The sequence below is a fragment of the Tachysurus vachellii genome, chromosome 26 (assembly GCF_030014155.1).
Source record: "Tachysurus vachellii isolate PV-2020 chromosome 26, HZAU_Pvac_v1, whole genome shotgun sequence".
NCBI classification, from domain to species: Eukaryota; Metazoa; Chordata; class Actinopteri; order Siluriformes; family Bagridae; genus Tachysurus; species Tachysurus vachellii.
The window spans coordinates 8,987,558-9,002,825 of NC_083485.1; the positions used below are offsets into that span (position 1 = coordinate 8,987,558).

General features: G+C 35.3%; 1 long non-coding RNA gene across 1 annotated transcript in view; it reads left to right on the plus strand.

Annotated features, from left to right (window-relative positions):
• The first annotated feature begins 2,230 nt into the window (after positions 1–2,230).
• Positions 2,231–15,268, plus strand: part of LOC132841151 (uncharacterized) — an 89,834-nt gene continuing 76,796 nt past the window's right edge. Inside the window, exon 1 of the long non-coding RNA XR_009647866.1 lies at positions 2,231–2,595. This is a non-coding gene — a long non-coding RNA (uncharacterized LOC132841151). The remainder of the gene's footprint in view (positions 2,596–15,268) is intronic.

The following is a 15,268-nucleotide window of genomic DNA, read 5'->3' on the forward strand; positions in this document are numbered from 1 at the left end:
TATCATTTATATATATAATCAGAAACAGGTAGTTTTATCCTTCCCGATTTTCTAACCCCAGCACGGCTCAGAACAGAGGCTCAGAATGTGCCTTATTGCCAAGTATGCTCAGTGCTGGAGAAAACATATATACAGAACATTACAGTGAGGCTTATAAAATATACACAATATATAAAATATTAATAGGTGTGCAAAAAAAAAAAAGCAGAAAAGTAAAGAGACATGGAACACAGAAACCATATATTTGTGCAAGGTATGAAGGGGTTTTAATCTGGAATAGATATTGAAGGTCAAATGGTAAACGTCTTACAATTTCAAAAGATTCAACATAATGATTAGATAAAAAATGCATTCAACTACAATGACTTTTTTTAATGGAAATTCACGATAATCATCCATCTTTTTTTTTTTTTTTGATGGAGGTTTAAGCATGAACAAATCGCCTGTCAGTCCATTTCCAAAACTCAGATTAATAGTAAACAATTTGTCACGATGGAGATGAGCCGACTGTACAGTATTTTTTTTGGGATATGCAAGAAGTTTGAATTCAGAACAGCACAATAATTCTTTATGTGAAAAAATATTCCAAGCTATTCGAAACCCAATTTTATCAGTATTTAGAGACTGACGGAATTGTTTTCTTATGAGAAGCAGTGAAAAACCACAGACTGAGTGTTTACACAATCTTATTTTATAGAGTCTTTAATCAAAATCAGCTTATAAGTGAAGCAGGATGATTAAGCGTAGAGCTGAAGGTTAAGGGTCCATCAGTGGAGTTAATCTGAACTTACAGCAAGCAAACAAATAGGCAAGTATTATTTTTTTTTAAATGTACAACCAGGACAGACAGAAATAGCTTGAGAAACATCTCAAGATGTCATGGATAAAAGATTGTGTGCATGATTATGATATAATTCTAAACAGCAAAAGCAAGTGTCAGTAAATGATAGACGCAAATAGGAAATGATGGGAATTTCCAGGCGGTTCATAAGTCTAAACTGTTCAAACGGTAAACGTCTTTACGGCCAAATCTTACTGAAGATCAGATAAAGAGTGACAGATAAACAGAAAGGGTGTGATCACACTTAAAATAAATCTCTCCATACCTGTCTAGAAGAAATCTCTTTCTTTTCATCTTTATTTCTTTATTTTTTTTTTCTCTTCTCTTTCTGAATGAAATTCCAGTGCATTCAATTTTATATGTAGAACACTTTTACTGTAACAATGAAAATTGCCCATAAGCAGAGTTACAGGAATATATACAGTACATTCAGGATGTAAATTATAAATTTTACCTAAGGCAGATATGGAACTACAGTATGACACAATAGAGGACTGATGACTGTTTCTTTTTCACTATGGAATTAAACTGATATTCTGTGTGATGCTGTGAAATCTGTCTTTGACTTACGTAATATGGAGGCATAGTCTTTTCTAAAAATCTTATTACTAGCATGAAGATATTCTCACAGTTCTCCCAAACTCTAAACACACTGCTGATGAATTCTAAGCATTTTTATATTTCTAAAACGTTGTGATGTTGTGTAATATACGTGAGGGTATGTGAGGAGATTATGTGTGGGATGCATTAGTTATGGGAGAAGATTAAGAGATTTATTCATAACCAAAATAATCTCGCTCCGTGGATGAGGATGACGCAGCTGTCTAGAGTTTGTGGTCTCGGAAAAAAGGCATATTAATTTGCTAAATTGGAGAGAGAGAGAGAGAGAGAGAGAGAGAGAGAGAGAGAGAGAGAGAGAGAGAGAGAGAGAGAGAGAGAGAGAGAGAGAAAATGAATGAATATATGAACTATGTTTAGACTTCTAAGGGTTATGAAACAAGTCTCCAGTCTACCTTATGGAGAGAGAGAGCAGTTCAAATTCTTGGAGTTTTTTAAGTGATGAAAAAGGTATAAGTAATTCGCACAAACACTTCCTGTCTGTTACAGGTTTTAAATTCTGCTCAAATTCTCATGGATACTACATTATGGACTCATTACAACAAAGAAAGCTGCTTAGTAGCAAGACCTCATTCCTTTAAAGACACACACACACACACACACACGTATATAAATCTAGTTTGTACAATCCTGTGTTTGATTGTTTTTCTTCCCACACACACACACAAAATGCAAGCATTAGTTAGACTTTGGACGGAGCAGGCTGACTGACTAAGGGGAGGGCAGGAAGAGAGAGAGAGAGAGAGAGAGAGAGAGAGAGAGAGAGAGAGAGAGAGAGAGGAGGGGAGTGAGAAAGGGTGAAAGTAGAAGGAGTCCTGCACCAGGAGAGAGCGTGTGTGTATGTGTGTGTGGAAAAGTGGCAGGCTGTTTCTCTCCTCACTCTTCTCTCTCTTTTTTCTCCTTCTCCTTCTTTTGTTCTTTCAAATGGCTGATTCTGTGAGAAGGTGGCTGATGTGACAGAAACAGGAACAGGATAAGGCTGACAAACTCAACTCAGAAAGTAATAAAAAATAAGCAAGAAGCTGAAGAAACAATGAGAAGGTGTGGAGCTTAACATATGTCTGTGGGTGTGCCCAAAAAGTGCAGAGGAAAAAAATGAACATGGAGAGGCAACTTTGTTGGGAAGAAAGAAGAAGGTGAGTGAAAATTTTAAAGTCCTGAGGGTGAGTGTCGGTTGAAGTCAAACTCTAACTGTGTGTGTGTATGTGTGTGTGTATGAGATGGAAGCTGAGACTAACATCAGGACGCTTTTTCTAAGAACAGCTTTTCACTTTATTATTGGGCAATCAGAGCTTCTAAAGTTAGACGTAATGAAAGTGTTAATGTTCCTGCTCATTATAAACTCGTTGACCGAGTGAATGTCTATTTAAGTTGAATGATTTGCAATATTTGTCATTATTAATTCATGTCTACAAGTGTTTAAATCTACAGCTAACCTAACAAAGATATGCAGTCATGCCAGATTATATGAATAACTACATTTGTCTGGGCATATTGGGGCAGAGCATTCAAATAGATGTGAAAGAGGGATTAGTCTGAACAGGATAATGATACAAAAGCAAAGTCCCAAGAGTCAGCTTGTCCCAGCCATCAAAAGAATGTGTATGTACAGTGAATATAAAAAGTCTACACACCAATGTTGAAATGGCAGGTTTTTGTAATGTAAAAAAAATGAAAGCAAATAAATCATATCAGAATTTTTTCCATTTTCTATTTAAATAACAAAGAAAAACATTAGAAGGTACATTAGAGGTTAGAAAACTGAGCCAACCCTGGTATTATTGGGGACGTGACATTCAATCTCATGTTCAATAGTAATTATCATAAAGCTATCATCAATGAAATTATTCTGATTTCCCTTGAATAACAATCAGGCATTTCTGTGAGATTCTCTCTACAAAGAGCTTACAAAGCATGCATGGTATCTGACTTGTTGAAATGTATCGATCAGGAAAGGAGTGTAAAAGAATTTGATGTGCCATGAAACATTGTAAAGGCCATTTTCAACAAATGGAGCACTACAGTGACATCACCAGGAACAGGATGGATCTCCAAAATTGATAAAAGTACAAGCCAAAAACTTATCAGGGAGGCTGCCAAGAGACCTACTTCAACATTAAAGGAGCTGCAGTCATATCTGACAAGTACTGATTACTCTGTAGAGATGATAACAATCTCTCATATTCTTCACATGTCTAGGCTATGGGGTAGGGTGGCTGGATGGAAGCCCTTCTCATAGAAAACATCAAAGCTTAAATAAATCACCCCAAGCCTTGTTGCATGTATAATATATAATAATTCCATAATTCCACAAGTTAACACCAAAAGAACACCAGACCCACTGTAGCATGGTGGTGGCAGCATCGTGCTTTACGGCTGCTTTTCTTAAGCCAGAACTGGGGCTTCTACCAAGGTGAAATACTAAGAATCACAAACAGCTACAAAAAGTAAATTTTAAATAACAAAGATTTTAGTGCAAATCCTTCCGATGTCTGTTCATCTTTCAGCATGACAATGACCCAAAGCATAATATGAAATAGTTTTAAAAATCCTAGCCACAGCCCACACCTAAATCCAACCAAAAATCTGTGGGCTGACATGAAGCAGGCTGTGAACAATAGACATCCTTAATATTTGATGGATCTTTAGAAAGAGATGGAAAATAATGGCAATTTAATATTGGTGTAATAAAATTAAAACAGTGCTAAAACAAAGTATTAGTTTAGGGGTGTGCATACTTATACAACTAGGTTATGGTACCCCTTATTTTTCCCTAAAATAGTTTCTGATTGTTTTTCACTTCATTCGTATAGGTTGTAACTTCACATTAAGGGTGAAATGATTTATATTGGTTTAATTTTTTTTATATCACAAAAACTTGCTTTAAAGGTCATGGTTTATATTTCTATAATAAGTGATAGGTCTACAAATAAATGTTATTTAGAGAATAGACAATGGATTAGAAATACCTAGAGTTTTTACCTCATACAAATTTTAGAAATATACACTTCAGAAATGTCTCCAGCCCTACAAAACCCACCCCTTTTACCGCCCTGTTAAACCAGAAAAAAAGTAAATACTGTAGCTGTGCTGAGATTTTCACAGAATCAGCTTTGCATTTATGAAACTGTCAGTGTTGAAAACTGACATTTGAGAAAGCTGACACAAAACCAGAGATTATGTGTGCCAGAGTTTGGCTTAGCTACATCTGAACATTGGAGCAGCAAAGCTGTTGTTCAGCTAGTCTAACTAATGACCTTTTCAGTTGCTAGTTTTATACAGATTAGTTTAGGATTAGTTTTAGAACTTTATACACTGAGTAATGGAGTATAGTTTTTATAATTTACACAAAATATATTTTATTCTATTAATTCCAGTAGTTGTTGGATGGCACAGGCTCCGATTAATTATCAAGATAAAATATAGTTCACTTAGAAATTAAGAAAGTAGCTAATGCGTTCTCAAATGGTCACTAGAAATCTGCTTATTCATGCAAGTGGGACAATAGTGAGGCTCAGTGATTAGTCTTTGGGAACAGAAGGGGATCAGTGATTGGTGCTTGGGGAAAGAATGAGGATAAGTGATTAATCTTTGGAGAAGAATGTTGATCAGTAATTATCTTTTCTTCTTCTTTTTTTTTATAGAAAGAATGGGGATCAGTTATTGGTGTTTGGGAAACAATGGGGATCAGTGATTTTTTGGGGGATGGGGATCAGTGATTTTTTATTTCTGTTTGGAAGAATGGGGATCAGTGATTGGTGTTTGGGAAATAATGAGTATCAGTTATTTTTTGGGGGGTGAAGGTGAATATCAACGATTTTTTTGGAGGTTGGGAGAATGGAGATCAGTGATTGGTCTTTGGAAAAGAAATAGGATCAGTGATCGGTATCCAGGGCAGTTGCTAATACAATTTTAGCAAGACTGTACTGAAGATGAATTAATCAGTGAATAAATGTATGTTAAAGCTGCTTCTTTAATAGTTGGATAGTAAAAAATCCTCTCAACTGAATGAGTCTACTAAAAAGACCAGATTGTCTACATAAATATACTGATAAAATGTCAGGCAGCTGTTTTAATTAACATTTGGAAGTGATTGAAACTGTTATTGAGCTCTTTTCAGCTCAAAGTGTAGTTAGTTAGCTTTAGTTGTTAGCTAAATTTTATCATCTTCTTTTACAAAAAATCTCTTAATGTATAAACAAAGACAGAGAATAAATCTCTTTTAGTTAAAAAGTACACAATGTGCAAAAAAGCAATTTAGAAAATGAGGTGTTTTTCCCTGGAATTAGTTGGCATGTATTCAGTCTGTGAATGAGATGAGATTAGATTTGGCACTATCATTCGGTCAACCTGCTGAAATATCTGAAGTCTGAAGAGCTACCATCCACCAAAACACCAAGCTGGTCAAACTGGTAGACTTTCTTTGCCAGTGGGTAAGTGCTGGCACTGAGAAAACTACTGAATTTTTGAACTACTACAACTACTTCAACATCATATACAGTATATGATATGTCTCAAGAAAATAATACAACAGGAAGGTAATTAGATTATGTCGAAGGTTCATTAAACAATTTAAATAGTAATGTAGTGGAATCTAATTGGCCAGCTGGAAAAGGATGCTCTACCAGCTTGACCAACTCAGCTTGTGTTTTGGCAGATGGTAGATGGTCAGACCAAGCTGGATATTTCTGCAGGGCAGGAAAAATGTTAAAGAAGTGCAGGAAGATATCCTCCCCTGTGGGCATAGCCTTCCACCTGAAATAGTTCTTCACAGCTATGTAAGTGTGTCTGTAAGTAAACATGTCCCGCCTTTCAAGTTTAATCCGGTTTTATTTTACATTGGGTTTGAGACGTTGGGAGATACTGCTGTCTTGTATTGTTATTAGTGCGATTAGTGCGGTTCAACTGATCCTGGAGAAACACAGCAACGTCAAGCAGATCAGAACAGGCGCAAAGTCTTGAGGTGTCTGCGCAAAGTTGACGCACTAATAACAATACCATTTATATTACTTAAAGACAGCAGTATCTCCCAATGTCTCAAACCCAAAGTAAAATAAAACCGGATTAAACTTGAAAGGCGGGACATGTTTACTTCCATGCAATCCACCTAAAATAGAACTCCTGGCAGGATTTTGAGGGATCTCATTAATTCAGAAAAACAGAACAATTAGTTTTTTTTTTTTTTTTTTTATTTTTATGAAAAACGATCTCATAATTCTGAGATAATTTACTCATTAATTCATAAAAACAGAGTGAAAAAAATGTTTTTCAAAAAAATTTATCTCATAATTTTGAGATAATTAAGTCGTTAATTCAGAAAAACAGAGCAAAAAACTTTTTATTCATAAAAAATGATCTCATAATTCTGAGATAATTAACTCGTTAATTCAGAAAAACAGAGTGGATTTTTTTCCTCAAGTGAATGCAATGCGCTTCCGTACTTTTTAAAACCATTTCTAGTTACATTTATTTTTATAGAAAGTCAAGACATGCTAGTTTCTGTTATCACTTACCTTATAGCAGTTATAACAGTTCTCGATTTTCTTTCTTAAAGTTAGTAATACAAAAAATAAAAAAACACAGCTTGTCATGTTGCTGAGAAGGCCTCTGTTCTAAAGATTCTCGTGTGGATGAAAAAACAAAATAAATATAGTATAAATATACTTAGAATAAAATAGAAATAGAATTATTTGTACTAGAAAAGGAAAATATGTATACATATTGTATACATATTGTGCACAAGGGTGTTTGTTAAATGATAAAAAAAAGAATAGTTTATTTAGATTATATTAGGACACCGAAATGCTGAGCAGGACCTCTGAATGTAAGCTTTTAATTATTTTAATGTTAAAAAGTCAGAGGAAAGAACCTGGAATTTAGGCTCACATGATTTTTGAGTACATAAAAAAAACTGGTGAATTCCCTCAGCTCATACAGAACATTGGAAGTTGGAAAATACACAAGTATAATTTTGGGCTATTTATATTTTGCTTGACAGTTATTGATATACTTTTACAAATGACACTGAGAAAAAAACAAAAAACTTTTCTTAACTAATCTTGATGATCTCTTTATTTCTCATCTACCAAATGACTATATGCTAATTGTCAATAGAATGGGGTCTTGCGTGTTTTATTTATATTTCGGTTTAAATGATCCAGTCATGATCATCAGTGTTGAATAAAGCTCTTCAAAAGGTTCATGCCATTTAATAATCTGGCTTTAACCTTCTCGTGCTCCACAATGTATAATACAGTGCAGCTATCCATGTTCATGTGAACATCTGACGCTCCCTTAGTGTACTGTTTTACTACGCTGGGGTAAATAGAGACTCCTATATGAAACTCTATCTGATTAGATAAACCTTTTTAGATGAGGTTTTGCTCATTTTCAAACATCATCTCTCAATATTGAATGAAGTTTGAATGAAGAACTGTTTTCTTTGTTAATGCCAGGTTAGACTAGCAGCTAAAGAAATTAGCAGCTAATGTTATTCTAGCTAGCTTCTGTCTTGCACTTTCATGTACTTATTGTAATACTGTGTACTGCACCAGCAATGTTTGAATTGACTTGACTTGAATTAGCAAAATATACAGCATTACCCATGCATGAGTTTTCAGTAAAAAGTTAGATAAGTAATAAAAGAGTTTACACATGAAAACTTGATACTAAGTTTGTGCATCTATTTAAAACATTTTTCTTTTTACTTTTGATACTTTAGTACATTTATAAATAGCCACACATTAGTGTTACTGGAGCACATTGTTTGTCTTGATCTCAGTACTTTTATATTAATGTACACCAAAACATAAGAGTTTCTATTCATTGCAATGCCATATTGTGAACACTACAAAGCTTATAACTAATAAAGACGTGTGTGTGTGTGTAAAAAGTAAAAAGGTCATTACTGTTAGCATCAGTTGAAGTGAATATTTCAAATCCTCCCTCATTATAAGTAAATTGTAAGACACGATTTATAGTATTACTAATAATAAATAATAATAAAATTACTATTTTTATAAAAAAAGTCAATGACAAAAACACACATGTATAGTATTTATTAAACCATGGAGGGAAGTATGCATGATATTCATGTGTGTACATTTTGAAACACCTCTTGTGTGATAAACACACTACAAATTTAACAATATAAATGAACCCTAAAATGTTCCACCAATTGTGTTCTGAACAATTGTGTTCTCATCTGGCCAGCTAAGATGGAGCTAGATGGCTAAGTTTCATTCATACATGATTCTAGCTACAGTAGCCAGCAAAGATACACATGATCCTGTACATTACCCCTAGTCTGTAACATCATTTAGATATATTTAACACAACACACAATCATATACAAAAGACCTTTCATACTATAAAGCATAAAAAGACCTGCTGTTGTAGCTCATTCAGCTAGCGAATGGCTGACATATACATGTTTCTGCAGATTAGCCACTGAGCCGTGAAATGTCAATATATCCAGAGAATTATTTTCAGACCAGTGTCACATGATTTCTTTTGAAGAGTTTAGATACCTGAATAATTGGGCCAGCAACATTCATCTGTCTCTATAGTCTCAAGTATTGCTGCTAAGCTTTTGAAGCTTTGAAATCTGTAGACAGGAAACTGCTTTATTTTGATTGAAAAATTTGCACGTACCACCAGGGGCGTCACTAGGCCCTTTTTAGGGGGGCTTTAGCCCCCTAAACTTCTGCCCAGCGCCCCTAAAAAATTATTTGTTTAATTATTTTTTGATTGCTTCAGGCCCCTTTAAAAACGCATTTGAATCGGCGACAAGCTGCATGTTTCGGCTCCTCCCCTGAACCGAGTCTGCGTGGATTCAGCGCGTTTTTCAATCCACAGGGACGGCTTTTATGTTATTTTCTGGTTAAAAGTTGGTTAAAAGTTTGTTTGTGCAGTGAGTAATGAATCAGGAAGTCTTCATTGTAAAAAAAAAATACATTCACAACTCAAAATTTTCTAGTGACTGGTCACATCTAAATTTTTTATTTTTTTACAGTGAAATACAGGGAATACAATGGAATAGTGGATTGCAATAAGGTTAGTAGTATACAACCCTACCCTGGGGGCTGAGCCCCCCTAAAATGAAAATTCTAGAATCGCCCCTGCGTACCACCTTTTAATGGCTTCCAGGGTGTTTCTTAATCAGCTCCATAGGGAGTGAATCAGAATATCATGTACACTAGGTCTGGCACTGGTATGGACCATGGCTCAATGCATATTGGGACACTGATGACTCAATCAGTCTTATTTATATCTTATATACATTTACAGAACATAAGAAATATAACACAAAACTTTCAATTTTATTATTTGTCTAATATTTGTAAATGTGTTTGTATTTATCCCCAATGAGCAAGCCTGAGGTGACTGAGGCAACTGTGGCAAGGAAAAACTCCCTTAGATGGAAAAGAATGAAACCTTGAACGGAACCAGACTCAAAATGGAGTCATTTGAGTAACACTGAAGGGTGTGGTCATAAATTGTTATAAACACCAGAGAGGTTTATTATGCATAATGTCCTTTCTACAGTCAGATACAGTCTGACAATTGTGTATTGATTAGGAGGTTCTAATCAATCTTTAAATCAATCTTTAAAGACCACATTCCTCTTGATTGTTTGAAATCCTCATGAAGCGGAATTCAACTGGAGCTGGTACAATCTCTTGGTGCCTAAGGATCCTTGCACGGTTCACCTCCTCTCAGTGAAGGTCCAAATCTTCATGAAGCGGAACACAAGTGGAGCTGGCACAATATCTGTATGACTTGGGATGGGGTAGAAAAAGAGAAGCAAGTGGAGAAGTTAGCTTAATTATATGTGTTTCTGTCATGGTAATTAGAGCAGAGTTGTAGCTAGCTAGTGTTTTTTTTAAATCATAAAATGCTTGTTCAACTTGTTCAAACAATCTCTATACAGAACATGGAATAAAGTTAAACATCGCTAAGTGGAGAGTTAAAACAAGCTGCTTACATTTGTTCACAAATTGGATAAGAGTCTGTCCACCATTTTTTGAGTTAAGAAGCTTCTGTAAAAATGACTAATTCTAGCAGGAGCACATAGTGAGTATTGATACATCAAACTACCTGTTTTGTATGGTGCATTGTGGGAATTTTTACGGAGTGAACATATCAGTGCACTGGAAGGATTTAGCATGGCAGATTTTTCCAAAATGGCGTACTTCCTGATCATTCATTATTATTTTTCATTTTGTGATGGTGATTAAAAATGACTTGTAGCTGTTGTTTGAAAATGTTGAAAATGTTTATTTTGAAAACATTTAAAAAAATTCCATAGAGTTAATTTATCACCTAAGTATTGTATTGCTAGTCCATGTATTTCCTTCCTTTTCCTCCATCTTCATCACAGCTGATTCAGCTCATCAGGTAATAATCTAAATCAGAGCAGAAACATCTATGAAATTAATACATCACAACATAGTTAATGCTAATGAGAACTTTCCCCATACACTTTTGTCACTCTGTATATACTGGTGTGTTTCTGAGTGTGTGTGTGAGCATGCATGGTGTATAAAAGGATATCCTGTGGGTGAATGGCTTCGAAGAACTCCTCATGTTAGAGGTGTTTTATTAGTTATTAAAGCTCCATGTCCTTCAAGAGAAACACAAGTAAATGCTGATAGTGAGATCCAGATCGAAATAAAGGAAAATAAACCCAAAAAAAGGGTTCATAGGTGCAGTGCTGGCCATCCACATGGGTGGTAAAAGCAAAAGGAGGAAAAGCGAAAGAGTTGTGAGTTGTGCATGTTGTGAATTCTAAGCTGCTGACCTCTGCGGAAAATAACAGGAGGCAATCAAGAAGGTCAGGAAGACACCATGGTTCCTTACACCACCCAAACACTAGAGCGTCTATTCACACACACACATACATACACACACACTCACACACACACACAAAGTGTGCCATACTGTCTTTTCCATTCCACCTTTCACCTTTTACACCTCTCAGACCTAAATCTAACAATAACCCTAATCTGAGTAACCAAACAGAAATGTTTTTTAAAAATAAAATTCACAGTGTTTGAGAAGAAACAATTTTGCTTGTGAGGACCAGTCACATGCCCCTACTAGAACAAAAATCTGATCTTACAGACAGACAGAGTGTTGGATTAAAGAGTGGAAGAGTGTGTAACATAAAAGTATTATAACAGATTATTATAATTAAATAAGAGAGAAAAAATATATACAGTGAGAAATAAAATTACAATGAGAGATATAAAAAAAATTACAGGCCACAAGGTAACAAACAGGTCACCAGCGATCATAAACATAATCCTTGCACATTCAGAACAGGAGGAATAAAAGGTTGTCAGTGTTTGAATGTTATGAATATGTTTCTGGACATATTTTTTCCCCTGTCTATTCAAAAACAGTGAAAACTCAAGTTACTTTTTTCGCTTAAACTGTATGTTAAGTACTCTAGCGTATAGTCATGGAATTTTACAATGGCTGTATCTTGAATTTTTAAAATGTTAAAAAATAAATCACACAATCTGGGCACAATTTTAAAATACATTTGTAAAACGTCTTCTGCACCGGATTGTCGTCAGCCAGCTTGAAATTGCTTATTATCCAGCATCAGCCCCTGGTAGCCCTGCCCCTTTTTTCACTACGTAAGCAAATCTGTTGAGTTCATGAAGTGTCCAACATTCTACACTTTGTTTTTCAAGTGAATAAGTGTAATAACCAGGGAACTTAAAGTACAAAGTACTTTACACTTCGTGACAAAGTACTTTGAGGTGTTGGAATTTATAATATTAACACACTTTGTATACACATATACAATTGTATATGTTTATATGACACAATAAAAAGTATGTAATTTGGAATGCAGCTAGAATTTTATCATTTTATCACCTTGTGAAAAATGACCTCCAAACATGCCTTAACAGTATCTGTATCTATTATATACTGTATAGGAAACCGTGTAAATGTTAGATATTTAAAAATTAGAACTTTGTGTACTTAGATTGTGGCTGATTGTATAACTAATATTTTAAAGCAGCATGATATGAGACATCACCTTCATTTTGTTTATATTGATAAGGAAATCAGGCGTTTGTTTTGCTAAAACTGGTATAATTACAAAGCTAGCTAGCTTGGCTAATAATACTTTGCTAACAGGGCTTCAGTGCTGGTCTTTGTAACATTTACACAAAACACTTGCTAATTGCATGGAAGTGATTTGAATAACACAAAATTCACACCATAAACTTCACACTTTCAGTGTAAAGCAAACAGCACTGTCCATGTAGGGAAGCTAGCTACATCATTAGGTTGTACTCAAATGTTTGCTGCAGATTTAGCTTGGGCTAAATGGAATTAACCAGCTCACATTATTTTATTTGAAACTCTCTAAATGAACATTAACGATGGAGAAGGTTGGATTTATTAGTTAATGAACACATTTTGTTTGTTCCACTTTCATAATACTCTGAGGTTGTGCTACAAGATACTTCAGAGTTGTCTCCAGGGCAAAAACAAGTGAGTGTAGAAGAAAAGGAGAACCTTTTTATATATATATAATGTTAATGTAGATACAGAAGGGCTGAGAAGACATTTTGGTGAAATGGATTTCAGTGATTGTCTGTGCAGGTTAATCTTGCCTAATGGCTAAAACAAGGAGAAGTGACTTGCAGGTTAGAGTTTGATATGCCCTAAACATGCCACTGACACAACGAGTGTGGACTGAAGTGCTAGTTAAAATGTACACGTTACTGCCGAGAGTGACACACGTCTGAGAACTGCTTCACATGCTAGCCTTTACACACAGCATGGAATGTGTTTGTTTGGAATGCCAAAAGAATTTGCGTGTTTGCCGAGTCATTCTTTATATCTTCTGTCAGTGTCATTGTGGAATCTCTGAAAAGTATACGAAGACACTAAGTAAATAACACAATCCTTAAAGAATCCTCGAGCATGTTTTTTAACCTGATCTCTTTATCCTCTGCTTGTGTAATGTATCTGTGAATACTACATTCAAGAATTTCACAATGCTTCACTCTGCTGAGGACAGAAAACCTATAGAAGACTTCACTTACACAATCATGTAATAATAATAATAATAATAATAATAATAATAATAATAATAATTCAACACTTTGGTAAAATATTTCCACACGCTGTACCTGTTGGCTAAAGTGCTTAGAAGATGATTTTAGAAATTGTCATGCGATTCCAAAAAAAAACCTCACATCAAATGTTCTATCTGTATTATGCACACCTGATATCTTTCATGCGGACTGATTGCTTTAGCCTTTCTAACCTCTTCTTAGGGTTTCTATAGGGCTTGTCTCCTGATCGTTAATAAATTACATCGTTTTAATAAGGGCGTTTTACATATACATCACCTAAAACGCCCAGGAAACCTAGCTGATATTTAAAGTCCTTTAAATATCTATATATTTTATCCATAGGATTTCCTGAAGTTTTTCCAAGCTGCCACTGCTGGGCCCTAAAGCAAGACCCTTAATGTTATAAATAACATAAATTTAATTACAGCATGCTATTAAATAATCTGTCTCTTCATGTATCAATCAGCAACATGTCCTCATTTTGAACCGTTTTCTACTTTTAATGTTTAGAAATAATTTCCTGTTAGCACTTTGATTATAGCAGCTAGAAACACTGCCCTGAAAACTCTCTCACACAGAAACCTACTGAACAACACAAAGTGCTGACACTGGAGCTGTCTGCCTATGGAAAACTTCAGCACATAACCAATTATTCATTTTTATTTGTTTTCCCAGAGGGAGCAGATTCTGTGCAAGTTGTTGCTACATAAACGTAGAAAAATAGCACTGTACTATAAACCTGTGAGACTGTCAGACCTTAGAAAATGTATTAAAAATCCTTCTGACCAATCAGAATGAAGAATTTATTAACTAGTATGAAATCTCATAATGCTGGGGATGTTGGAAGAGTCACACATAGAGTTTGAGAAGGTGCATGGTTGAGATGTTGAGATAAAATGAAATGTACTTGTTTTCTCTGCATACTTTCATCACTGCTAGTTTTCAGAGTTAACCCTTCCTCCCCCTCTTTCCGTTTCACCTTTCCTAATCTGATGATTGTTTGCTTCTCTTTGGTGCTGACTCACATGCTTTAGTAAGGGGGGAACAGGGTCAGCTGTGCAAGGTCACAACCTCTGTGTGTGTTTATGTGTGTGTGGGACTGTGGTCCCTTGGAGGCCAAAGTTCAGTTAAGGGTTGAACCCTCCTCTTGTTTTGCTCCTGAGTGGGAGGGTTGGTGTGTATTGACGAGATGGTGGTATTGTTTCTGACGCTGGTTTAAAAGAAATGCTTTGCTTGTGATAAAACTAAAACTGAACGAAAGCTGATAGGGGCCAGTTAGCTTGAGCTGCAAAGTAATCTTTGAGGCAAAGTGAAGGAATAATTGCTAACATGGTTCAAGGTGGATGAAACCGGATCAGTTTGCATTGTGGTAAACAGATCCACTCGAATTTCATTCATTGTGAGCCACATTAGCATTTTGGGGATAATTATTTCTTCAAACCATGTAGGGGATTACCCTGCTGAGACACTGAAGTCACTACAGGAAATGAACATCATAAATGCCTTGTTACATTGCTGTAATGGAAAACGCCAGGCATTTGTTTCTGTTCTGCTCGGATAACAACATGGAGCTTCACTGTGAGCTGCTGGATGTTTTTGAGTTATTCAGAAATTCCTCAGTGGTTCATAGTTAACTGGATTTTGTCTTGAGTTGTAGCTGTTAACTCTCAAATGCTTCTCTCTGGAAACTCTCTAAAGTTTG